Source organism: Dermacentor andersoni, chromosome 4 (genome assembly GCF_023375885.2).
Source record: "Dermacentor andersoni chromosome 4, qqDerAnde1_hic_scaffold, whole genome shotgun sequence".
In the NCBI taxonomy this organism is placed as follows: domain Eukaryota; kingdom Metazoa; phylum Arthropoda; class Arachnida; order Ixodida; family Ixodidae; genus Dermacentor; species Dermacentor andersoni.
This window is the reverse complement of record NC_092817.1, coordinates 59,202,200-59,229,713: the sequence shown is the minus strand read 5'-3', so window position 1 is coordinate 59,229,713 and position 27,514 is coordinate 59,202,200. Positions and strand designations below refer to the sequence as shown.

Below are 27,514 nucleotides of genomic sequence, written 5' to 3'. Positions count from 1 at the left end.
CGTACTTTTGCAATCATTATGCCCAGCTGAGCAACACAGACGTGTACTAAAGACCGCTGTTACGGGTTGCACTAATAATGGGATGCAATAATGTGATGCAGAGTGCTGCAACTTTCAAAAATCGTAGCAGTATTCGCAAGTCCTTAAGAATCTGAGTAGTGCATTTAAGGCCTTGAGTGCCGAAGACCATCTGGACCAGTGTCGCAGGACTTTTCACTCTAGTGCTGTACAAACACACTTCTAGTAGTAATCTTGAGAGAAACTTAATGAAGAAAAAATATTGTTTTAAACAAAGCGCTGATAAAGCAGATCATGAAGGATAACTGTTGGGTACAAACGTAACTTTTGGACAAACGTCCATAATTGGACAAACGTAATTTGTCCAAATATGGTTAACTTTTGCTTTATAGCTTAGGTTCTTCCAGTTAAAGTATCTGCGCCACCCTACTGGTGAAACGTCGTGCGTTGATCACCGAAGTATAAAATATATACTAAATGCAGATAAACCCAAATCTATAAAGAAGCATAAGCTATCTCCCTTAATTCCTGGCGTATGATCGCATCTAAAGAACTTTCTTCACAGTAAAGCGCGCATTTTATTTTATAGTTGCGTCGGCATGATGACTACGCAATCAAGTAAGCAAACATTTGGAGGACGCTTAAGCTTCGCCTTAAGAGTGGAACGCGATAGCATTCAAATATGCCGGAGTGCTTCTCATGCTTCCCGGCAACTGCAGCGTATGTAACCGTAATGCTTACCGGGAAACACGATGGATGGATGGATGGATGTTATGAGCGTCCCCTTTGGAACGGGGCGGTGGGTTGCGCCACCAAGCTCTTGCTACTATGCTGCCTAATATCCTGCCTAGGTTAACCAATGAAAAAAGAAAAAAAAACACTATGAACTACCGCGTCCAAACTTTCTGATCCCCTATTGCGAATTGTGCTTTTGTACGTCTCCGTCTTTTGTCGTTTCCCTACTTTTCTTCCACCAATCCTTCAATCGCCTCTTACTAATGTCTATTGCGGACCTGTTTGCTTTACCACTGCTCCCGCTGAACCCAAGGGCTTCAAGGAGGCCAGTGGTGCCTAAATCGACCGCTGGGTAGACGTCTTCACATTCTAATAAAATATGCTCCGTCGTTTCCCTAGCTTTACCGCAGCAAGCACATGCTTCTTCTTCCTTCTTATATCTCGCTTTATAGGTGCGTGTTCTAAGGCATCCCGATCTCGCTTCGAAAAGTAATGAGCTTCTCTTTGAGTTATCATAAATGGTTTCTTTCCTGATTTCGTTTTTTCCTCTTAAGTAGTTACTCATGGCAGGTTTCTTTTCCATTGCCGCCACCCATGAGATTAATTCAGCCTCTCTGACTTTCCGCTTGACCTTCCTTGTTGCTGTGTTGCCCACCCCACAGGCCGCATACTTGCTGGTAAGCTTCCTAGTTCTTTTCCTCCACTGTGAATCAATCGCTCGCTTCCACCGCGATGCGGTGGAGGCGAGCGCCATCTGGAAGTCTTTCAAGGAAGTGGGTGCGCTGCTCCGTGGACTCTGAGATATTTACGCGCCGGCGTGCGCAAATGGCGGACGCCGTCTCCGGTCTATGCATTGTAGAAACGCTGGAAAAGGGGTTTCTTCCTTCCATAATGATGATGATGATGATGATGATGATGATGATGATAGCGTGCTGTTTGTTTTGATTTCAGTTTTTGGCTAGCTGCGAAGCATCGAGGGAAGGAGCGTTTCGCTCTTATGCATGCTCTGGCGCAGGTACGGTGCAGTTTTTTCGCTAAAATGCCGTTTTGGCGCAGGATGGCGCAAAGGCCCGCTCTCCGCGCAGTTTGGCGCAATTGGCACAGTTCAATCACTGCTGGCATGTGCGCTGTAAAAGGCGGGTACGCGCTGCGTTCAGGCACGCCGGTGCCAATTCGGGTCAGAGGATGGACATATGTGTTTTGCGACAAGCTCTGAATCTCGAGACGCGAAATCGCGGAATATCCTACTAAATACTGTTTCATCCGCCCGCTAGACTGTTCGTTACAGCGCTGTCGTTGGCACGCGAGGCTTCAGCGCTGGATCAAGGCAGGATACCCATTCATACCGGAGCAAACCTGTATCAACAGCCTTGTCACAGTTGCGCAGAACCACTGCGAATTTGGAAAAAAAAAATGTGCCGCGGTGTTATAACAGAGAACTCTACACATATCCAAGCCAGTTGAGCGCCCATGACACCTAAAGCGCCGGGGAAAGCCGTCCACCATTTCCACGTAAGAATAAATATGAACAGCAGTGAGCGACAGGCGGGCTAAAAACGCGAGGTAATCAGAGCATAAAGCGAGTCGCCAGCGGCACATTCATTAACGAATGCCGGGATCCCTTTTTATATTTTTCTTTTTGCCAGCAACGTATTTCTACGCGCTCACTCGGTAAAGCGGAGAGGATAAACATGCCTCCTTGGTTAATCTATGATTATTCATCATCCCTAACGGGCAAGTTATGGATTATACCGAAAAGTCCATTTCTTCTTTTCAGCTAATTCTTTTTTTTAACGCCTGCGAAGTGCACCCACTTCGCATAATGGTAAACTAATGCAAGTAAGGAAGTAATTTACCAAAAGTTCGCAAGCCAGACCAGAGTTCGTTTTAACGATGCAAAGCCTAAAGCCATTATTTATCAAGCGATAATCTGCGCGTTGAATTCACGCAAGAAATTAACATCGCACTCATTTCGAATAGGTTTCGTTTTCTTCTTGCAAGGTAAACTGACAGATCGTCCCGATATGGCTAATGGATAAGCTCGTTAGTCTCAACAAAGACGTATTAGATTTTAAAGAAAGGTTGGGAGATTACATAATATATAATGATTCAGTCGCACACGTGCGCCTTGTGTACAGAATTGGAAATTAATGCATTCCATCCTTCATAAATAACGCTAGAATAAAGATTTATTCCCATGAGCTATCATACCAAAACAACCAGCTGACGGGGAAGCGATGGGCCCAATTTGAGTTAATCACAGCCAGATAACGCCAAGGAAAGCATAGAGGTATTTATTTGTAGTTTTACTTGAAGCCAAGAAATTATAAATGAAAGCAAAATTAAGTAGAGACCTGCACTCCTCTTTCGTTTATCATTTCTACACTTCAATCAAAACTACAAATAAGTTAACGTATGCTTTCTTTGTCTTCATTACCTGTTGGTTACATATCAATATAGTTATGCCTGCGACGACGTGGGTCAGTTGAAACCTACGGGCAGTGTGCAGCCAAATCTCTAGTCCAGGTTAACTATGAACGATCTACGCCTTTACACCGACAAGCCACATTTGGCGAAAACTTGAGATAACGGATAGGCAGCATCCAAGGTCCATCCAAATAGGTCGCGAAGCTTTGGGCGAAAAGTGGCCCAGAACCAACTGTCACGGCCATCAGCAAGGGGTTTATGGAAACAGCGTCTGAAGCGCGACTATGTCAGGATGGAACGAACATTCAGAAACAAAAACCATTGCTTAGTGTTAAACAAGGCACAGTTTGATTTCATTAAACGAAAATAAAATTCCTAGACAATAGTATAAGAAGACAGCCCCTTTACTTTATCGTTAACAAATACCTCTTTTTCAGCGGCCGCTATAAAAGGGGAATTCACACCGCTATCAATTGCAATGCAATGCATCTCTTGAAGTATGCCCCAACATCTATAACCTTTGGACAAATAAAGTTTATTCCTATCCTATCCTAAGTATGCATAAAGGCGTGCTCGTAGAGTTCACCTGCGACTATATACGCCCCCCTCACACGTTGCGTTGTTTTGCTTGTTAACTTTTGTCTGAATTCTGGTGGCGCGTTGCCTTCGAGCTGTGTTTCAGCGTTGCTCTACGTGATCAGTCAAAAATAGTGAGTAACGACTGCCAGATAAACTTACTTTACCTGCCTTCCTGCGGCTCCATTGGCCGACGGGTTTGACGCCTGACGATGCGACCAGCATTCAACACCCAAAAGTTTCTTTGGCCTGCAAAAAAGAAAAAGAAAAATTCTGTGCATGGGCGCAATTTCGACACCCGTGTGGCTGACGTTTTGCTGCATCGCTTCGCACGCTAAAAACTTGAAACGCCCATTGAATCGAAATGCGGGTCATGTGAAAATACAGCTCTCATGCAGGTCGCGAAAAGAAATTGCGTGCCTTTCACATCATAAGTGCCGTCACCACTTTTTAATAAATATGGCGTCACGATATTTTTCTTGCGCAAGAACTGTTCCTTCATCACGCAGATGAAGCTGAGCCCCGTGAACCGCCGATGAACCGTCATGTTTTGAACGTGTGGGCTTCTATGGAAGCTTCGCTACCAGGTATATTCACCTTGCTACATCTCTGCTCGCGCCTGAGCGTGGCGCATTGCATCGCTAGTAAACAATCAAACACCAGCAAAACATATCTACCACTTAGTTCAAATGCCTGTTACGCCTGCAGCAATGTACGATTTCGCATTGTCGTACAACTCACCACGATAATGCAACAGCGCAACAAAGTGCAAATATTACAGCGGAGCTGTATATATCTACCCTCCCATACATTCTTCAATGTCCATGCCTCAAAACTCCTGCGCCCTCCACTAGGCGGCAAATAAAACCAGTAAGGCATGTGCCGACGCCTGGCGTAGCCAGAGGAAAGCTAAGAAACCACCCAACATATCGTTTCATACCATAATTACTAGCAGTAACTCTGGCAATGGTGTCTACGGGAGCTGCCATGCCTCTAGCACAGAATCTCGATATTGAAACCATTACGCCACGGACGCATGCATCGACAAGTGGCATAGAACGCCCTTCTGAATTTCTTACGGGCAAGCCAGTGTCTTGAGAGGTTTGACGCGCTTCAATTTGGACAGCTCAACAGGTTGAACCGCTATTAGTAGCGATTGTGCGTGTTCGCAGATTATTCCACGGACGCTGAAGGAAAATGCCCGCAAATAAGTAAACATTTAGAGCAAGTGGTGTGCTTACTCTTTTATACAGCTCCGCTGGTAGCACACATTCACAAAGTGGAATGGCTTCTTCTTGATTTTCAAGTTTTTGCGGGTTCTCCGTACTGCGGTGCCACATTTCGCGGCTTTCACTCTACACGTAACATCTGCCAACAAAAGCCACTACTTCTCGTTACCTATTTATTCAGAAAAGGGGTTGAATGTTATTCAGTAGATAAGCTACATCTTTGGCTAATACTGCTTTCTTTTTTGACCGACCTGTGCTTTGAGAGAAAGCAAGAAATCAAGCAGAGGAAAGGCAAGGAATTCAAGCAGACCAGCGCTCGGTTTTCTACCCCGCACTGAATGTAAGGGAAAGGATGAACAGGAAAAGAAAATGAAGTTAACAAAGCTTGGTAAAGCTTGAAAGCGTCGTCGTCATCGTTGATGTTGAGGATAAAACCGGAGGTCGACTTGCAAGTAGTTTACACAGAGTTCCGACCGATGGCTTAGATTCCTTTTTCACAGCGTAAGCTGTTATGGGCTCATTCCAGTAGTCGTTTGGTTGCCGATGTTGTCCGCCGCCGCTGCTGGTGTCCGTCGCAGCTATTGTCAGGAATTAGAAAAAAACTCGGTGCCCTTCGACTCTGTGAAGAAGAATGACCAGCGAAGCTGTGCGTGTGGGTCTCTTAATGGCGAACTGCACCTCGATCGCGGGGAGGCCCGTTATTGCACTATCTTCAGGATTGCCCCATGTATCAATAACTATTGGTCAATGTCCACGGAGACGAGATCCGCCAGAACCTAGCCATACACAGCTTCGCTTTAAAAAAGAAATACCCTGTTCCCGCGGGGATCGAACCGGGCACCTGGCGCGGCACTCAGCTACTGTAGTACAGCACCACGTCAGCGCTTGCTAGCTGCTGATCAAGCCTGCCCTATATAGGCATCCTAGCGGGCCAGAACGTCCGTCTTGAATTACAATGCCTAAAGGTGAAACTGTGAGTGCGGAAAAATATTCGTGGGGCAGTAACATTCATATGGGTGATGGATCACCAGCGAAGCCATTTAGGCTGCATACATGGGCTGCATACAGTACGAAATTATACATTTTTTAATACATTCTTTTAAATCATTAATTTTATATATATATATATATATATATATATATATATATATATATATATATATATATATATATATATATATATTCATGCCGCTCATACGGATGTAAGCCGGCGCTGTGTATGCCTGCCGGGGATGCATACAGGGGCTAGAGGTAAACAGCTTCGATGTAAAAAAAAGATCGCGGTGCTCGGGGCACCGCAAATTGTTAGGGAGCCTCAGGGGGCAAGCCTGATTAAGGCACTGTGGCAGCGTCGTGGCGCGCCGCAGAGTCCCGTCGGAGGCTCTTCTTGAACAGGTTCGGGCAGAAAAGCGATCCCTGGCATTGCTGCCGGCTGCGTCGGCAGCAATGCCAGAGATCGAGCAACAAGATGACGCGAAACCGTGTTATTACCAAATCGGATCACGCCCGCACAATGGCGCCCGCGGGCAACCGCCAAGATACGACGAGACATGGAAGCAGGCGTTCGGAACAGCAAATGCCTCGCTGCAAAACAGGGAAGGTAAGCAGGAATCTAATTATATATCGCTGACTATGATGGCGTCGACCCTCCGACGAGTTTTAGGGATATATACGCCGAAATTCTATCTGCATGTGCACTCGGGGGAGTTAAAACGTAGGTAACGTAATAAAGAAGCTTTTGTCATGGTATTTTTACGCAGCAGCCGAAGTGTCAACGTGCTGACTGGCGTGCAGCGACTGTATTTGACATGGGAATCAGCTCGGGCACACATAAAGAGAAAACAGATTAAAAAAGAAATGGAAAAAGAGGAAGTCCTCGTTGACGGATTCAGTTCTTGTAATACAAAGGACGAAAAAGCTTTACGATTTCGCCTGTAAGATGAAAATATATTACGAAACAGAAGAGGTAAAATGACGGGAATTAGAATGCCACTTTACGTAAGTACTCTCGAAGAATGTATTTTGAAGGTTTTTCTAAAAGATGTGAGGGAGAAAGCCCTGAGTAGTCACAATAATAAAAAAAAAGTGTTCGCAGTTCTCCGAGCGGATACAATAACGGCCAGTATTTCTCGAAGTAAATAAATCAGGCAATCGCGTACCAGTGTTCTTGGGTGTCTAGACAGCGAGACCGGTATTTCGCTGCAGCAGAAGTCCAACCAACTATGCCGCTGCGCAGCAAGAGTTTATGTGCTGCAAGCACCAGCACTGCCACTGAGGGCGCGATCGCGACAATGAACTCGTGGCTGCCTTACAGTTTGTCAGCCAGGGACAGTCTTCTAAAGCGATCGCGATAGATGCCGAACATCCGGGGAGCTGTATAAAGCGCAATTTACACATTTTGCTCTGGTTAATCTTACCTTCACTCTTACCTAACAGTGCGCTCAAAAAGCATACGAATTAACCAGTCACACCTTCTAATGCTTTGCAGTCGGCCAAGAAATAATACACAAAAAAAGCGAATGTAAAAGAAAGGAGGATAAAGCAATATATTTAGGGCGTTTGGCAACCTTGTGGCGCTAGCCCTGCTCGAGACTTAGCAGGGTGGAGAGCTCCACAACTTCCTGCGGGATGAAGGCCCGCATGTTTGACATCGACATAAATAAAAGAATTCAAGCATTCGCGGAACTTGAGCTCGGCAAAGCTCGGTGCGTAACACTAAAACGAGAGTTGAAGCATGGGTTATTTTTCTTTCTTTTCTTTAGAATATCGTTAGCTTTTGTCGTTAGCACCCCTAGCGACCGATATCGCCGCAGCTGGGGTGACAAATGAACTCTTCCAAGCGCTATCTGGCTGGTGCAAAGTGCAAATACGTTTAACAGTTCCTAAAGAAGGATGAAAATCTAGGCATGTTTGCGTCCGTAGAGAGTGAAACCGACCGCGTGAACACCTTCGACAAAGAAAGGCGAGACAAGCGCTGCCTCCAAACTTGCACAAACACATGAATATGATTTAGATTGAAGACCCACCGTCTTCATTCTCGTCTAGAATTCACCCTCTTGCAGTATTTTTGCGCAATCTATTGCGAAATAATTACTTAAGGCGACGCTAATGATATTCAATCCGATTTGGACTACTTGATTGACTGGTGTAACACCTGAATATTGATGACACACAGTATTAAGAAGTGTAAAGTCGTCCCTGCGCACAAAAGCACGAGTACCACTCCTAATTACAACCTTCATGAATTTGCGAGCTCATATAAAATCTTGGGCTTTCGTATTACGGAAAATCTAGCCACTACACTTCACGTTGAATACGTAATCGATAAAGCTAGTAGAATACTTGGCTTCTAACATGGCGTTCTTTCCAAGGCACAATTATCTTTAAATAAACTGCAGCTGCAGTGTCAGTACACTGTAGCTGTGTGGGACTCATGCCCACAAAAAGATAGTTCTTTCGCTCGAACCTGTGCTGGATAACACAGTGCAATCCATATTTTCAATTTATGGTTCTAGCCCTAGCATATACCACAATGACAACTAATCTAGCTTTTCCATCACTTACATCACGTAGCAAGCCCGCGTAATCTTGCGTGAATTCAATAGTATTTTGTGTGTAAAGCGCTCATAACAACTGTGTCTGCCCTGAAATTTTGTGCAAGCTTGATGACGCTCGTCTGCTGATTCGTCTCCACCTACTCAAGCAGCATCCAGACCACCGCGTCGCAAGTTGAACTTTCCCGCCCCGTGTTCGCGGTCGAGGCTTGCCTCGTCGCGCTAGAGCAGAACTACTCAAGTTAACGGTTGGCTGTGTGAAATTGTGCGAACATTCATGCCGATAGGACGTGTGGCAAGTCCATCGTGTACGTCTTGCGGTTGCTGCGAGACACATCGGCACCTGATATTGAAGTGATCCGCCTTCACTGCGCAGCGCACGTCGCTAGTAAGGGGCTATTATCTCCTTCATACCTTACTGGTGAAGGTACGATGATTAATCACCAACTAGCCCAACTTTCCAGATTATTATCTCCTTGGCCTGCGGTGTACAATACGCGACGAATGTTTGTACTCCAGTGGTTGTGCCTCTCCACGCAATCAGATTCATCGCGCTCTCCTTACTTTACTAGAAGTAACTAGCTTAGGTTCACGTTTGTAGCTCAGACACTATTCCTTCAATTTAAAATTCTGTAGTCGCGTGATTTTCAGTGACCTGCCCTACTGTGTGTGACCTATACTGTGTTTTCTAGTTTATTGTGTTAGATTTTTCCGGTTGCTCTTTCTTTCCTCCTCCCTCCCCTCCTTCCTATCTTCTATTTTTGTGTGTCTGCAGTCACCTCCTTTCTGAAACGTAGGCAAACGTAGTGCCCCTTCCGATGCAGTTACTAGCCTGCTCCTCGCTTTCCTTTCTCTGTCAGATGTATATGTTTTCAAAACAAATTTTAATAATAAATATAATTGTGTACAAAAGTCGGTGGCCGTTAGAGATCAAAATGCGCTAATTTTCGGCTCGAAGAGCATAAATTGCGCGGCGCGTGGTTGCATTTTGTTGCGAGAAAGCGATTCTAGGTGATACAGACGACTGAATCATTAGATAAGCTTTCGGAAGTTTTCAAGATTTTATATTACCACTACCATATCTCTTGTGAGTTATAACAAGCGTGACAAGGGATTTTGCTTCGTACTGTCCCTTAATAATAGCTTAACAATGAGGCTTTCCTCATTCTGCACGCCAACGTAAAAGATAAATCACTATGTTGGTTGGCATCAGGCGCTGTAAATCTTGACAGGCGGTTCAGTTTCACGCAGCAAGACACATGAGCCGCAACATTGAAAGTGGCTGGAATAAAACTTGATACGGAACTTTGCAATTTAGGCAAATTTAGTTTCAAATAAAGCTATCTGTAAGATTTCCGAAACAAATAGAAATATCACCGAGTTATAGATATGTAAGATTAGACAACATTGTTTCAAAAGGTGCGAAAAGGTCGGCATTTAAAGCGCATAACGAAGGAAATACTTGCGCCAGCGTCACCTACACGAGACGCCCTTCCAACACCATTCTATTTAATGCAAACACTTGTATAAGTTCTAATAGGACTGGCCTATTCGGTCGACAATTTCCCGTAGTTCTCACAAACTCGTTACTCGTAGTTTCGTGTGGTAGCGCAAGTCACAGGAATGGTATAACGAAAGCGCGTTGAGCAAACTGCACCTGAACACTGGTGAGTGCAATTATTCAAAATAAAACCAAATTCTGGGGCTTTAAAATCCCAGAGCAAGAGGCAGGCACGAAAGAACGCCGCCGTAGTAGGAGGGGGGGGGGGAGAGGGGGGGGGCTCACACTTAATTTCTCCTACCTGACATTCTTTAATGTGCACCCAAATCCAAGTACACAAGCTCTTCTGTCTTAAATCCCCATCGGAATGCTGTCACCGTCACTGGAAATCGAACCTGCGACCTCGTGCTCTGAAGTACAATGCCACAGCTACAGTGTCGCGGGCGCCCGATTAAGTTACCTCGCTATACTTGCCCGTTCACAAGCCACGGTGGCAGCGTATGTGGACTGCATATAAAGTGACCCACTAGCTTTCATTGACATCTGCCTCTTCCATCGATTTCGCAAGGTTGACCCGCGTTCGAAGCGCAGTCAAGGAGAACAGCGTCATGCCGCCAACAGCGCCGCCTTCGGCAGGCACTGGCCGAGCCTGACAAATGGTGCTCGTGCGGCGAGGCGAGAGGGAGCCCCAGAGACGCCTGCTGTTAAGGCACAGCGTCGATATCTTTCTTGGATCCCGCTGGGTCGCATCGCTCCCGCGTAATCCCCGCGGCACTCTCAAGCAGCCAGAAGGCGCTAAAGCCGACGCCCATTGGTTGAAGGAAGGACCTGCAGCGCAGAATCAGGAACGGCTGTGACTGAGAGTCCACTTACACCAAAATCTAAAATTTGCGTAGCCGCAAACAAGCAGTTCGTGCGACGAGAGTTCTGCAGCCGTCAGACCAGAGCAGATACGCGACCAACATGAAGTAAAAAAACTGGAAACCCAACAAAATATGGCGCTCCACCACGAGGTATTGCTTCATCATGGAAGTACTTCTGTGCGACAAATAAAACGAGCTCTGTAATAAAAAAAAAGTCATCAACAGGTAGACGCACTTTGGACAAAAACGATAGAGAGAGAGAGAGAGAGAGAGAGAGAAATGACAATACAGAAGACGACAACCTTGCAGCTACACCTGCTAGTACATAACATGCAACGCAAACAGTAGCATCGCCATGCCGTACACAAGGTGGTCCTCACTGCTCTACTTTCGTTGAAAACCCGAGATGCGCAGTGTTAACACGGAAGCCGCAAACACGATGGTATGTTTCCCGAGTCCAGTAGCGGCCCGCTCCCAGCTCAACACCAAGTGGTAAACAACACCAAAATGCATTTCTTTACGCCATCCCGGCAGATCTTATCCAATAACTGCGACTGCATTGGTCGGCCGGTTGCGCGAATCGTTCCTCTCCTCTTTCGCTGAAGCACTTTGTCTTCCTCCCAAGTGATTCTGCACCTAGAACGCAGTTGTCGCAGCGGGTACCGATCGGCCAACCCTCAGAGTGCTGTTAAAGCAATAACCACGTCGTTCGGCGCCTGCTCCATCTGCCAATATGGCTCAAGGCGGTGTCGCATTGATTCTCCAAGGTGCCGCTGAACGCTCGTCCTTTCTGTCCAGACGCCCGTAAACAGCGACGGAGGCGAGATGCCACATTGCTCAGCATCCCGAAGGGAACATGCCGGGTTCTTTCTTTACTTCATTTCTTCACCCTGATTTTGTGATGGCAGTCTTCTTTGCAGCATCTTTTACGTCCATTTTGTCACAGCTAGTCAACCTCAAGAGAAATAACGTTCGGGGCAAAAACCACCATTTGTCGATCTCGCGAATATTGTTTCGTGCGGAATTTGCTGCAGTACGAATGCTTTTTTTATATAAGCCCTGACTTTTTTGCGGAAACGCGTAAAATTACCTCTTGTAGTATCGCTTTACTTATATTTTACCCAAACCGAAATTCACGACAGATACTCCGGTAGGCAACAATGACAAAAGTTGTTACATTCATTTTAACAAAAATGAAACAGACACTTCGCTGGAAGTCAAGTAACCGCGTAAGCGAATGCCCCGTGATAACGGTTGCGAATGTGAGAATAGCGTTCGCACTGTTTTGTCAAGTTAGCACTTGAACTATAACATATGCAAACTTGTTATGATTAGTTACGATGCATACGTACGTACGTATGCATGTACGTTCTAGATATACATTTACAAGTCTGAGGACAAGCGAGAGAAAATTGTAGAAGAACATGAAAAAACTCCAGATACAGCTTTCTGTTGCTCGATACGTGCTACATAAGTGTTTTTCCGAGCTTAAAAGAAGCCCGCGATTACACGCTCAGTGCCCCGAGTGGTCACTGGTGCGGTAATTTAGCGCGTATTTGCGGGCTTCTTTCACGGACAGAAAAACACTTTTATGTAGCCCGTATTGAGCAACACAAACTCCATAGGGATTTTTTCAAGTAGCTCTACAATTTTCTCATTGACACTTTTCATTAAATTAAATATTTGAGAAGCTTATTAATGAATTATGACTAATTATCTAATTAGGCGGAATAAAATAGTAATGTGAGTATTTCCAAACGACGGCAAAGAACCTTACCTTGATGCTGTACAGCTACGTTGCATTTGCATATCTTTAATGTTTGGGTGAATTACGTGAGACACTTTATATATATGGTGACGCGCACAAAACAGACACTATAGATACAAACAACATATTCTGCAGAACAACTCAATTATAGAATAATACATGAACTGAAACTAAAGCAAATTCAATAACATCGCATGACACGTTTTCAGAACAAAATGAAGAGTACCCGAGTAATGCGCATCAATATTCACCTTTGGACTTGACACACTGCTAATTTCTAGCGAACCAAGGTGTTTCGGAAAAAAATTGTTAACGCTCTCCTTCTTCAATTTCCCAGTTTCTTAGCAGGCAGACGAACGGGCTTAACGTTATCTGCAGGCACGCGACAGCTAGAAGGAGTGAGCAGGAACCAATGCAAAAGATGGCGAGCCATGGCTGCAGTGGAAGTAAGAATAAAGCATAAACCCATGTGCCAACGAAAGCAGATAGGAGCAATTGTTCATCTGCACACAATTTATGGCCAGTGAAATGCGCTGTCAGATGCGATCTTCGCTTTTAGGCATAAGGATTAAACATTGATGCTCGTTTTCAGCGGCAGAATAACTTAACAAAACGATTGATGGCGCAATTTTATGGAGCGAAGCTCAAAGACGTGTTAGGGAAAACTTATTACGGCTGTCAAAATTTATTTCCAATAACTTTTTAGGTCTTTGATTTAGCAGCGTACATTTCGCTTCGTTACAACCTGTCGCTAGCGACCGACATAACGCAAAAATATTGAGAGTTTAGCACACATAGACATGCGATAATAGATGTTTCCTGTCGCCCCGTAAAGAAATGCAAACGCACTCAGTGTAGAAGTACGGCAAAAGTAGACATGCACTGCTTTAGAAAAATGTGGGCACTGTATAACACCTCGATAACTCTGTCTTCTTCAGTATTTGTCCTTCAACAAAGCCGAGAAACATTATAGGTTTTTGTAAGAGCACGCGAAGATTTATTGATTACCCATATGTGATCAAGATATCAACGTGCAGTCGTAAGTAATGTTTTCGCAGCGTGGCAGTAGCGAAAAGATCACTTTATTCACGAATATGCAACTAAGCCTGGCAAAGGGTTAGAGAGACGATATGCAGACGAGCATATATCATTTTTTTTTTTTTTTTGCGTCGAGGATAAATAAATCAGCTGCGGAAAAGTAGAGTTTCTTTGTACCCCCCAGAATCCCGTTTTTCTCAAACCAATCAGCTCACTTACATTACACTGCGAGCTATTGAGCCATGTAATTTTTTTGAAGAAATGCAAAAGCGCTTCTTCGCACCGAGGCATGCCGTTGTATTAAAGCAAGTCAAAGCATCGTATGACGTAAAGATGTGAAATATAAGTTTATCGAAAACGTGTAAGAACCTAAGAGAAAACTCAACAAAGCAAACATAATGAAATAGAAAAGATGTGTGACGTGAAGTAATAAATAACTCTGTTTCGCCCTCCAATTTTGCATATTACTGTTTCATAGACACCACGCAGAAGTCGACGTCAGTACACTCTAAAAATTTTAACACCCTTAAGGGTGTAAATGACTTGTCCCATGGGTGACACCCTTTTTGGGTGTATTGCTACACCCCAAGCAAAGGGATGCAAATTAACACCCCACAAAAGAAGGGGTGTTAATATGACGTCACCTAGCCTATGGGTGTAAAACAAACGACACCCTTTCTATATGGGGTGTAACACAGACACCACCCTTTCAATATGGGTGTAGCATGGACAACACCCTTCCGAAAGGGTGTTATCCCTGCAAGTATTTTAGCGTTCACTACAGCCATGTAGTTAATGGACAGACTAGCTGTTGTGAATGCTGCCTAGCCTTAGCTATGGTACTACCTTGTTCAGTATGAGCCAGATTCTGTGAGGCGTCGTCATATTGCGCTTCTGGTCCGTCATGTGGTAGCATAACGTGCGACCCTTTCAGGCAAAAAAATTAAGTTTCATGATCGCAGAAATGCATACATCCTATGCTTTTCGTAATCTTCCTCTGCAGTGATAGCACTCTGCCGGCAGGATGCAGAGCGCAATAACAACGCGCGCTGCACAAAGGACACAGGATCTCCCGCACCTTGGTGCACCAGTACTTATCACTCCGTGGAAACAGCACACAGCCAAAAGCATGGTTGCATGCATTTCAGAAATAATTAAAAACCTCCACTTGGTCAAAAATTTTCGCAACACCACCTCGACCAGGAGGGAAAGACACCACAGCTCGTTGTCGTAGCTCATATTGAATGCAATAGAGCGCAAGCAATGCATGGATTGGCGACGGTAACAAGTGCAGTACTACAGAAGCATACGTTTGCCTGTGAAGCAGTTTTTTTGCCGTTTTAAGCACACATTTTATACCTCTATTCATCAAAGTTGTCATTTATCTCCACGGGATGCTTCTACTAGTACTTTCACATATATGACTTAAAGGTAGCACTGAAAGCCAAAGAACAAAATGCAACAAAGCGCTTCCACTTCGAATATTGTTTCAGCATTTACGAACAAAACAGCATGTGTAGCTGTGCATGCTGTTCAATATATAAGCATGCACTATTTCCTGAAATATATGTATGCTCCATTTACTGCCAGTGACCTGCTTATACCCAACAATTTTGTTTATTTTTCACCATGTGCTTGCATTGAATATCCCACAGGCATAGTAAGTTAAGCTATCAGAATAACAATCAGCTAGTCTAAGCTTACCTAATTGAACAAAATCATTGTAAAATTTGTGACGAAATGTCATAAGAAAAGTATTTATTATTTCATTAAAGAGAAATGCTTACATAATAATGTTTCCACATTTTAAAAGTAAAAAGGAAGATAAGGAGTAAAACCATACCAATACAATGACATAAGCACTGAATAATGGCACAGGCTTGTTCAAATAAATTTTAAGCAGAAAAGTTTTTTTTAAATAATCTCACTACGAACTATCACATGTTTTCATTCGAAAAGCACTGCATCTTATTATAAAGTACAAAAATAACCGGTCACATAAGTAAGAACAAGTCTGAGTGTGTCTATGTTAACACAAGGATAGAAAGTTGGGCGAGTTGGTACAGTAACATGATCTTGGATTGTAGCGCGAAGTGACACGTACACACACTAGAAGCAGACCAGGATGAGCGCTAACTCTCAACTAAATTTTTATTGAAACGAAGAACATATATATATATAGGTGACTGCAAAAAACCGCAGCGTAAGAACATGACAAGGTATGAAGACATCAGTTAAACATATCAGGAAGTAATAAAGGAAACAACAAAAAGACTACTTCAGATTAACACACGTGTTCTGAAGATACTGAAATTCGCATCCTAACAGAGACAAAGATGCATGGCTAATGTAAGTCTCTCCCAATCTTTTAATGTGGAATGCTTCTCTATCTATTTGTTGTGAAAAACTTTGTTTCATATTGTGTGGACATTAGTAATGGCAAACTTAAGAGCTGAGTAAGCTAGTCATGTCCACACAATATGAAACAGTTTTTCACAACAAATAGGCTCGAAAGGGCTAGTTATCCTGTGCATTTATTATCACTAACCTGCAAAAAGCTTTTAAAATGGGTAAAAGGCCAGGCTAAGAAACAAGAAAAACAGAAAAAGAAGGTTTGCTGTGGTGCCCTATATACATAGATTATCAGATGGTTTATGGAACGTGGCCAATACATATGATGTGGACAAAGTTTTCTCGGCCCCGCAAGTTGTCTATCATGTGCCTATGATAAATAGGAAACTTGAACAAGGTGGCAAAACAGAAAAGATAATTGCGGCGTTAGACATGTGTCCCTTTTTGTGCCTTGTAACACTGGTATAGTTATCAGTATCCTCTCAAGTGCGGGAAGACTTACATTGTACAAAGCGGCAGGTGCATTAATATTAGACTAAAAGAAAACAAACATTCACTTTACAACCCTAATGCTTCACATCTAGCATCACATTGTTTCAATTGCGGTTGTAAACCTTTGTTTGAAGACACAAAAATTCTTTCGAGACAAATGTCAAACCACACGGGAAATAATCAAGGCATTCCACATTAAAAGATTAGGAGAGACTTGCATTAGCCATGCATCTTTGTCTGTTAGAATGCGAATTTCAGTATCTTCACAACACGTGTGTTAATCTGAAGTAGTCTTTTTGTTGTTTCCTTTTTTGACTTCCCTACTTCCTGATATGCTTAACTGATTTCTTCATAGCTTGTCATGTTCTTATGCTGCGGTTTTCTGCAATCACTTTATATATATATATATATGTTCTTCGTTTCAAGAAATATTTAGTTCAGAGTTAGCGCTCGTCCTGTCTGCTTGTAATCTGTGTCCGTGTCACTTCGCGCAACAATCCAAGAGCATGTGTGAACAAAACATGGCTAGTAATAACTAGTGAGCACTGCACAAAAGTTGAACATGAAAACTACTAATAGTAAAGACATATACTTGCATAGACTATAATACTATAGACAATATTTTGCAGCTGAACTGCAAAATATTGCAAATATCACAAAAGCAGCATAAAAACTGGGCAGGACAGAGCACTGACTGTTAGTTATAGTTGCAATATGCACACCAAATCTAGACATAAGAAGGCAAAACTAAACTGCCGGAAATGGTCATCTCTCCAAGAGACCACTGAGGAACGAAAGGTACACTTTTTATAATTCCATCTCATAGATTACTGATCTAATTAAACTTGACACATGACCCCTTGTGTGTAACAAATGCCCTGTTCTCATTACATATGCATGATTACCAGCCTTGGTGAAAGAATGACTTGCACTAATGTTTGAACCCTGGTAAAAATGCTGCTTGTTCTCAACTTTCTGTTCCGACAGCACACTTGTGGGCAGTTGTGAACGTAGTTGCCTATAGGGCTCAAACACCATGTTTTGGCTGCACAGGTACTGTCTACCGAACACCTGGTTCAAGATAGCTTGCATCTCGGAATGTGCAGCCACACTGGTGGCACAGCATTATTTTTTCAACTTGCCAGTTGATAAAGCCTCAGCAGCTGCAATCACCTGCGATTGCTCGTAAAGGTGCCATAAGGTCAGGCAGCAAACACAGATACCACGTAGCAAAACTTTCAGAGTGCATTGTGTGAGTCGAGGTGTGTAATTTGTGCTTTAGTTTGGCAGCACTGCCACATTCACAACTATTCATTGCAGCTCCTACATTTCAACATCAACAAAATTAGGACAGTTCCTTCAGTATGGTGGCAGATGCTCAGCTGCAGGCTTTCTAGAACCATGCATTATCTTCAGACAGTGCCAGTACAGCCCGTAGCACATCTTTCAAGCACTCCAGACAATTACACCGATTACACTGTACACAGAGCATCTGGTATCCATTTATCTATAGAGGCAAGGTAGCCCCTAGAACACGTTTTGTGACAGGCATGCTGGGCACTTTGTCCCCTGAAATGCAAGTGCCATTTGGTACTTCAGTGCCTCTAGTGTCCTTTACATCTAAATGAATATTGAATACATAGTAGTAACATGAAGACACCAAACAAAAGCCATCAGCCATCAGCTGTGTGGCAAATCTGGGTGCAAGCTATTCTCTTATCAAGTATACCTGTAGGCATTGTGACCAATGTGCTCCCAAGATGTATGAGGCATTATCATTGCAGAGTTGTAAGGACATGACAATCCTAGGATGATTATGTTCTTCAGGTTTTTTTCCCCACTTTCCATCTTTTGAAACGTGTATATTATAGTCATGAAAACAAAAATGCTACAACTGGTGTGTGATAAGTTTTGCGACTTTTTTCCTAGCAGCTCATTGAAATGAGCCACGATGACAAATTCAAATGCTGTTACCTCATCAGACATACAAATTTCTCAAACACTAACAAAACCAGATAGGCATTAGAGTGAGCATCACTTAAATACATTGCACTGGTTTAAAGTTATTGCACCACATTGTGCCAGGTAAAAATGTTATAAACATCAAAAATGTTAAGATTCTACGGCCAACCGTGAAAACTAAATAAAAAAATCATTAAGCTTTCTTAAACGGGTACAGGAGCTTTACAACTGGCCGTCTTGGTGATGGACACGCAGATAGATGAGCAGCCATTCCACTGAGACGAGAATGTTGAGGACTTCGCATGGAAGTCTGCGAAACACTGCAGAGTAGTTCTTGGTCCACATGAAGGAGATTGCTTGCATACACGTCTGGGCCACCATACTGAATGCATGGTGTTACCGGAACCTTTTCCCCCTGCATTGTGGTAAAAAAGAGGTGAGGCATGCAGACAGGACACGAGAGTAGAGAAGTGAACACGAACGCGAAAAACATGAAAATTTTCATTAAATTGTTTTAATACATAAAATTTTTATACTATGTGTCATTCATTATGAGGGTTCATAACCGCAACATATTTCATATATAAGCAGGTAGAATTATCAGCTTGGTCAGTTTGTACAAGCTCGTTTGAGGCAAGTAATCGAGTTCCACAAACACAACCTCAACATTCTTGATTGAAAAAGGAACACCTCAGATGACATGCAGTCCTCGGAGTGGGAATTGCACAGTTCAAGAAAAACAAATTAAAACTCACACACCAATCCCGAAAAAGGAATAAGCACCTGCTACTGCAAAAAGCTAATTGATAGGTTTTAGTAGCAAAGGGTCATCTTTGGCCAAAGAGCACCAAGTCTATATTGCAAAAGATAAACTTAGCGCATCTTTAAAAAGCAAATATATAAAGATGACTAATGCCTCTCTGCGCTACAGTTGCTTTGCTCTAGCGTGAAGTCATTTTAATGCATGCACACGTACACACACACGATACACCCAAGTGTAACAGCTGCAAAATTAAAATTGGGCAGCAACGAAGTCGCAACCTTTAACCCTTGATCCAAAGCTGTACTAGTGACTGCAGGTAGTACCAATATCGCCAATGACGAGTCGCACTCTTTCTGCCCGATGTTATGCTGCTGTTATTGTCAAAGATGAGTTACAGTCGGCATTGAGGGAAAGCTGCCCTCAAGAGCAGCTCTTATTTTTGTGTTATTTCTAACCAGAGACCAATGAAGTAATTATTTTTAGAATGAGAATGACACCGAAAAATTGAGCACGTAAAAAATTTGGAAAATTTTGTACATTTTTCCGGAATTAACTAGGGGGTTAACGGTTGAAGCGGCAATCCAGAAACTAGAACAAGTTTTGACATGTTTGCTACCAGTGAATGCTAGAAAATATGTTGGCATTCTGTAGTTTTGTCCAACAATGCAAAATGGATTCTTAATAACTGAGGAAATAAACGGAAAAGTATCATGAAGTATATTTCGTGAATGTAATGCAGAATCACTCAACTTCTGTTACTATATAATCTCCACTTGATTAACCTGCACTTCCTGAACTAGTTCAGGAGGTGCTGCATTTCAATACTCATTCCACCAGTTCAACGTGACAGCTACTGCACGTTGTGATTTGTTTTACTTAGTGCAGGCTTTGTACAGGGCGAGTTCACAGCATTCCTGCACTTGGACGAAAGGTAGTGCATGTTTACGCAGCAGGTGTCGTGCCGCTTCTGCAAGAGTGAGGTGCAGAAATCAGTTTCATACAATAATTACTAGAGGGAACTCTGACATTAGTGTCTACAGGAGATCAAACAAGAACGGCTGTACCAGCATGGAAATTATGGGAAGTACATGGATTTGCCTAAACTTCGTCTGTTTGGCTTCAAGCGGCTTTGTGACTTTGTAAACTAGTCATTTTCAACCATATACTGTGTAATAAATAAATAAACATTAAAATCGTCCGACGACAGGATTCAAACACAGGAACTCTAGAGCAGAAGTCTGATATTGAAACCATTAAGCCACGGAGGCATGTAACAAGCGAGTGCAACGCCCTGATGAAGTTATCGCGGGCATACCAGTGCCTTGAGACGCTTGGCGCCTTTCGATTTGGTCACCTGGACAAGCTCAATCGTTGCAATTAATAGCAATTGTGCGTGTTGGCGCCGTCTTCTGCACTTCGAAGAGTATAGACTGCGCTGAAATTTACGACAATAAGATTTATATAGCGTATAATATACGAAGCCACAAGAACGTCTGAATTCACAAGCACGAATATCAGACAAATCCATGTGCTTATGTGCTTCCCATCATTCCCATGGTGGTACGACTGGAGCGCCAGAGTTCCCTCTAGTAATTACTGTAAGAAACTCCATGGCAGAAATAACCGAAGTGCCTGGCATTTTGTTCTGGAGTAATAAACACAAGTTTTGCTGTCCCATAAAAATTACTGGTCATTAATTCCAAGTTTTAGTGCAGTCACATGTCTAGTAGGCAATTGTGGTATTTTGCATAAACATTGCAAAGCCAACTGTGATGAATGTTCACTCTGGTAAATTGTTTATGATCGAGTAGCATAGACTACTGAAGCAATCTCTGGAAGGCAAGTGAAGTAATTTTCTTATTAGCAGCCTTTAAACAGCATTCGAGCATATGACACATGCACCTCAGATATGCAGATATTTCCTTGACTCAGCAAGAAGCGATGCTTCATGTTCCACGAGGCTACTTCAACCAAAGCAGTCTTGGTGCTCTCTAAAAACAATACCAATGCAGATGATCCAAATATTTTTCAGGGGCAACAGTTATACCTGAAATCATGCTAGATTACTTTTTTTAAACACATGATCAGACCATGTTAGAAGTGCTTCTTAAAATCCTCCTATCTATTAGACTAGTCATATATCTGAACACAAAGGCTACTAATTAGGTCCCATGCTATATCATCATCTTAACAAAAACTTCACTTAGTAATACACATGCTGTGATAAGATTTGAGACCACATTGAGATGCTGAACAAAGTGAGCTCATTATTTTTAAAATGAAGCTCCTGTTCTTCCAAATGAGAAGAAAGGATACTGAGGGTCAAACTTTTTCTGAATCACAGCTGGAAGATGCCAGGGAAGGCACGTGGAAGCTTATTTGTAATTTTCTATTTAAATGTAGAAATTATAAAGGGAAATGAAAATGGTAAAAACAGGCATGGGGGGAGAACGAACCTACAGCATTTGCATTAGGCATGCGATGCACTAACCACTGTGCCACCGAGGCAGCATTCAACCGTCCACAATGGCCCCTCAGATTGTCGACATTCGAACACGGCCGTAGTACCACAGTGGTTAGTATATCACATGCGTAATGTGAAGGTTATGGGTCCGTTCCTCACCAACAGGTGGATATTTTTTAATCCACTTTCATTTACTTAGAATTTATCATTTCTATACTTCATATAAAAAACTTAAAACATGTTCCTGTATGCTTTCCTTGGCCTCATTATCTGCTGGCTTCTTCCAGTTCTGTTACTTCCAACACTTATACATATTCTAATCTGGTAAGTAAACAGCTTTTGCATGATGCTGGAATGCAATATAAAACATTATTGCAGGGCCGTGTTATGTAGAATGCCTTACATTGCCCAGGCAAGGTGTATTAATGTCAATCTGAAAAAAAAAAATTCCTACTCTAGGCAGAAATGTTGTGTACTGCTGTGTGCAACAGGGTTTAACGAAAACGACTTGTTCAGAAATAAAGCCACCAAACAACGAGGAAATATGAAAACTAGATGAAAATTTCTGCAGTTGCATGTTAAAAATTTAGCACAGCAACAGATGAAGACATAATGAAGGAAGCGCGAGGATGGTTTATTTTGGACACATGAGGGAATATACTTGAAAGATGCATATGAGCTTACACGTGGAGAAATATTGTTTATGTAGCAACTAAACTACGAACAGACCCACTGATACAAGGTGTCGAGCATGTAAATCTTATCATGCCCTTAAGTCAAAGAAACATGGCCGTTTCGCATGATTCGCTACACATGGCTGGCTCACACAACTTAGCCACTGCTATATATGCCTTGTAATTACCAGGTGGTCTGTCTGACATGTGCAAGCTTTAAATATGTAAAAGTGCCACGTAGCTGGACAGCACCAAGGTAATGTCGTTTGCCATTGTTTTGAGGAAGTGAAACCAATTCTCGCATTTTTCCTAATTAGGTAATTAGTTATTAACGATTATTTAACTGCTCAAATATTATATTCAAAGCAAGAGTGTCAGTGCAAAAATTGTAGAGCATCCTGAAAAATTACCAATCCAGCTTTCTACTGCTCAATAGGTGCAACAAGTTTTTTTTTTCAAGCTTGAAAGAAGCCAGTGAATACATGCGAAAAGTGCCATGCAACTAACCACTCGCGCACCTGAACACCATTTGGCTCCTCCTTTCATGCTTGAAAAAAACTTTTTGAAAAGAATATTTTAGAAATTGATTAATTATTATTGACTATGTTTTAGGCAAAATGCATGAAATAGTGTCACTGCCACTTCCATTTTCGGCGACATGAATTGACTCCATTTTCATGTCCAAATCCAGCTATACATGGTGCGTGTTTTGAGCTGGTTCTGTAATTTAGGCTGGTTTTGACTAATTGAAGCTTCGCACCCTAATAACAGAGTCAGCCTAAAAAGAAATTGGTACATAAGTGGTCGCTGTCAGTACTCCATACTCCTTTAACTTAGTGCAAAGTGCTTGTGAGCCAAGAAGTTGGTAGTTCTAAGCAGTATTTCTCATTTTGACTTGGTGTTATAGCCCACTTACTATGATGCCATGCTGCTCAGTCATGCTGGTCCTAACTTCAATGTAGGCCATGGCAGCTGCCCTCCAATGGGGGTAAAATGCAATAACGCTTATGCACTTAGATTCGGGTGTACATTAAAGAAGGCCAGGTTCCCAAAACTTCAGGTTGTGACTTTGGAATGTAAAAGCCCATAATTTAATTTTAAAATCTAAGGTGCTTTATTAGGAGCAGGGGCATCATTTTGAGCTTTTACTGCACTGCCACGGCACCAAGAAGCTCCGAGTAAGTAAAAACAATTTCTTAGACAACGTACATATCCTGCAAACATTTACAAACACTTCTCTGCATGCACCTCTGTTGCTGTTATATTTAGATCCGTATGCCAAGGCGGGTTATGATGTTAGAACATGTTTCAAACTTGTTTTTTTTTTACCGCTTTAATGTTATTGGTTATTTTGCATCTCATTGTGTGTCGAACGCACATTTCAGTGCATCAATTTCTTCAGAAAGTGCACTCCTCTTTATTTATTTGTGCATGCAGAAAGGGTTCAGAAGAACTGCTTTCTGAAGATCTGTATAACAAGCAAAAAACAATTCTATGTAGGCTGCACAAAGAGAAAGGATGGGTTTGTAAATATGTTATTTAGTTCTTAAAAAAAGAGGAAGCTGTCAGTATTCTGTTCCAAAGTAAAAATTGCCCCTACCTAGCTCTGTTTCATTTCCCGGTGTTGATGGTCCATTCGGGGGCACTCAACTGATAGGCTGCACTTAGGCCATGTCGGGTGTGCTGTCACCAGGCCCAAGGTCGATCGACATCCTCACCAAAAGTCGAGTCCAAACGCTATAAAAGAAATATCTCATCATTTTGCTATCAGTTTTGTCATCTTGCGTGTTTCACACACGGCCGTAAGTGAAATATTTCGTCACTTGGATACTGAAAAAAATTCAAGCATTTTCTGGCAGCCAAGCTGAATACACATAAATGGAGAACATTAAAGAGCAAATGCAGTTGTCACATTAGATTGATCAAGTACAGCAGGAATGGAAATAAATCAGTGATACTGTGTCTGTTGGCTTTGAATGCAAGAAACGTAAAAAACAGGAACTTGCAGCCACGCCACTTTGAATTTCCCGCGTTTGCTACACCTCACAGCAAGTTTGGCATCACCCGGTACTCGGGGATAGTAATCGCTTAAAATCAAGATGAACGAGCGTCGGCATAAATTAACAGGATACTTAACCGGGCAATATTGGCGCATAACACAACTCACGTAGCGAAGCTACTGTCAATTACCCGATGAAGCATCTGCGGGCGGTGCGGCTTGGGCGAACAATTCAAAAAGGAATGAGAGTTTCACTTGTTTCACGCCCGCTAAGCTAAGACAGAATTTGAGTTTCTTACTAAACTATACTGGACATTTACGCTCCGAATAAAACGCTGGAAATTTTGTTACGTCACATTGCATACGTATGAAAGTGAGGAAATTGCTTTTATTGTATTCTGCCCAGACGGCATGCAGCAGCTACCACTCTCATGCAACAAAAGCATGAAAGTGGTACTCGCGGCACGGAAAACAAACATATACAGCGCCAACGTTACGCCCCTTAGAGTTGGAACTAAGCACGATCAAGCCAGTTAGTTTTCTAGCTTTCATAACGCCATGAACACGACCAAACATCGCGCGAAACAACTGTCTGCTCTCGAAAATTATTACCGCTTCCATTTATATACCTATCGCTGCCACAAGCAAAAGTCAATGGGCTAGCTGTCCACAAGCCGCAGATTAGACAGACAGCAACATATTACGGTAACGTAAAACAATTTCAACGCTGACTTAGCAGCCGCGGTGTGCTCTAAGTGCCACAGTTCTCGTTTGCCGCTCGAAATTCACACCATGATGACGGGCACTGCATCTTTCACATGAAATATTGCACGCTTTGCTCCGGAGCTCAATAGGAGGGCGAAACGCATTTGCACGTACCTGAAATCCGCATGCCGGAAACCCGTCGACGCTTCCGAGAACGGGGCACATAGCCATACACCCGAACGGCGGCTTGACTTGGACGTGAGGCACTTCTATCAAATATTTCACATGCGACATGTTTCACACCGATTGCGCGAACACGAGAAAATGCCGCAGGTCGCAATGCGACGCCGTGCACCCGTGCATCCACCGAGGAGCTGCGTGCGCGGACTTGCAGAAAAACAAAACTATGACAAAACGGCCGGCGCGAAAGGATGGCGGCTCTCGTTGCGGAGACGAAGCGGACAATGAAGCGCGAATGAATGTTGCCAACTGTTGGTTCCGCGTTATGCCGGCGGTGGTGGCTTTAGTGGCGTGTGTTGCGGCTGTCTAATTTTTTATTTCTTTTCCCCAAACAGTATAGCGAAGATCAGTTCTTTGTTTGCATTTTTACTGTGTCGTTTGGTATTATCTTTTTGTCCTTTAATGCTATTAAGCAGCCAATTATGACCCCCCAGGTTCGCGCGCGCCAGCTTTGCGCGCAAATCTCGGAGGCCATAAGACAACGCGTTAGAAAATGCCGTTCTTGTCGTTAACGTTTCATCATCGTTTCTTCAACTGAGGTAGAGGCGTAGTGTCCCTTTTCCCGGGGTGGGGAGGGGGCGATCAAGACGGAGTTGGTTGTTATCGCGACATCCGCGAACCCTGCGACTTTTTTTATAACGTAAGCATTTCTATAATTACCCACAAATAAAAACCATCCGTCCGTCAGTCCGTACCGCACGATACCTTTCAAAATAGAACCCGCAGCAGCGAGTGAATTCACCTTCGTGCTAGCTCTCGCTTCAACGCGACTGAAGCGGCGAGAACACAGCGCTCACGAAGCTCTCAGCTTATGCCGCACTATGCTCTTTTCGCCGATCACTTTCAAGATAGGTGTACGCGCGTCTGTTTTCAAAGCGAAGTAAACGGTGAGAACACAGCGCGTGAAGTTTTCAGCAGTGGGCACACTCTGTCCAAATTGCAGTTCGCTTTCGAGATACGGTTCGCGCGGCCGTGCCACAAGCAGCCGCCGCGGCCGGAGAACGGCTGATAATGGTTCGACGCGGTTGAGAAGTGCTAAAGAGCGATAACGGCTCAAAACGAACGTAACGTCACAGCGCACCTGGCCCCGCCACCTGCAGTACTTTGCTTGCGCCGTTCACTTGGCGCCGCCGACCACAGCAGCTCGTGTCGCCGCAGCGCTGTCGCTTATACTCGTCGGATCAAGTCTCATAACACTGATAACGACATGGACTGCGTGCGGATGAGGAAGAGTCACAATGCTTACGCATACTTAGACAAATCCGAGAGGAGTTCCTGTGTGATTTTTTTTACCGGAAATGTGCAGTCAGCGGTGACCCAGAGTTGACAATGCATGTAAGAGGGGTGCCAAGCTTTTTTTATGAGAGTCTTGCCCAGCTCCCAAAGATCTGCTCAAGCTAAGACTTGCTGATGGCTGTATGTGTTTTTTTTTTTTTTTTATTGTCGCATGGGGGCCCTCGAACCGCCACGAATCCTACAGTGTAATGACATTAGAGCAGTATTCACGTCCAAAGGGAAAAGCAGCCGGTAATTGGGCTGCCTAAGGCTTGCGGCCCGGTGGCAGCGGCCCAACCCTCCCCCGTTTCCGTTGACAAGTTAGGGGGAGGGGTCTGGAGCAATCTTACACCCCCCTCCCCACAGTGGTGTAGCCAGAAAATTTTTTTCGTGTGAGGGGGAGTGGGGTCCCAATTGACCGTGGAGGGGGAAGGAGCGGGGCCATTGCCATAGTAGCAAAAAATTTACTGTTAGTGAGCGTTACAAGTGCCCGGCGTGCCCCACTTGGCTACGCCGCTACTAGCCCACCCCCCCCCCCCCCCCCACCTCGCAATCGACGCAAATCGAGCTATCAGAACGTGCATGACACGCATGCATGTCATAACATGAATGACATGCCGCGAAGCTGGCATGGATGTCGTCACATCATCATCATCATCAGCTTATTTTGACGTCAATCGCAGGACGAAAGCTTCTCCACCGATCTCCAATACCCCTGTCTTGTGCTAACTGGTTCCATGTGTCTTGAAGGTTCACAATTCCATCACGTCCACATTATTCTCTGCCGTCCTCGACTGTGCTTCCCTTCCCTTAGCACCCATTCTGCAACTCCAATAGACCAGCAGTTCTCTCCCTTACGCATTGCAATGTCTGCCAAGC

General features: G+C 43.5%; 1 long non-coding RNA gene across 1 annotated transcript; it reads right to left on the bottom strand.

Annotated features, from left to right (window-relative positions):
• Window positions 1–15,450: 15,450 nt before the first annotated feature.
• Window positions 15,451–27,155, bottom strand: LOC140217337 (uncharacterized). The gene is made up of 3 exons (XR_011893852.1): window positions 25,295–27,155; window positions 24,017–24,153; window positions 15,451–18,930 (listed from the first exon to the last, which is right to left on the bottom strand). It is a non-coding gene; the product is annotated as an uncharacterized lncRNA (long non-coding RNA).
• Between the last annotated feature and the right edge of the window lie 359 nt (window positions 27,156–27,514).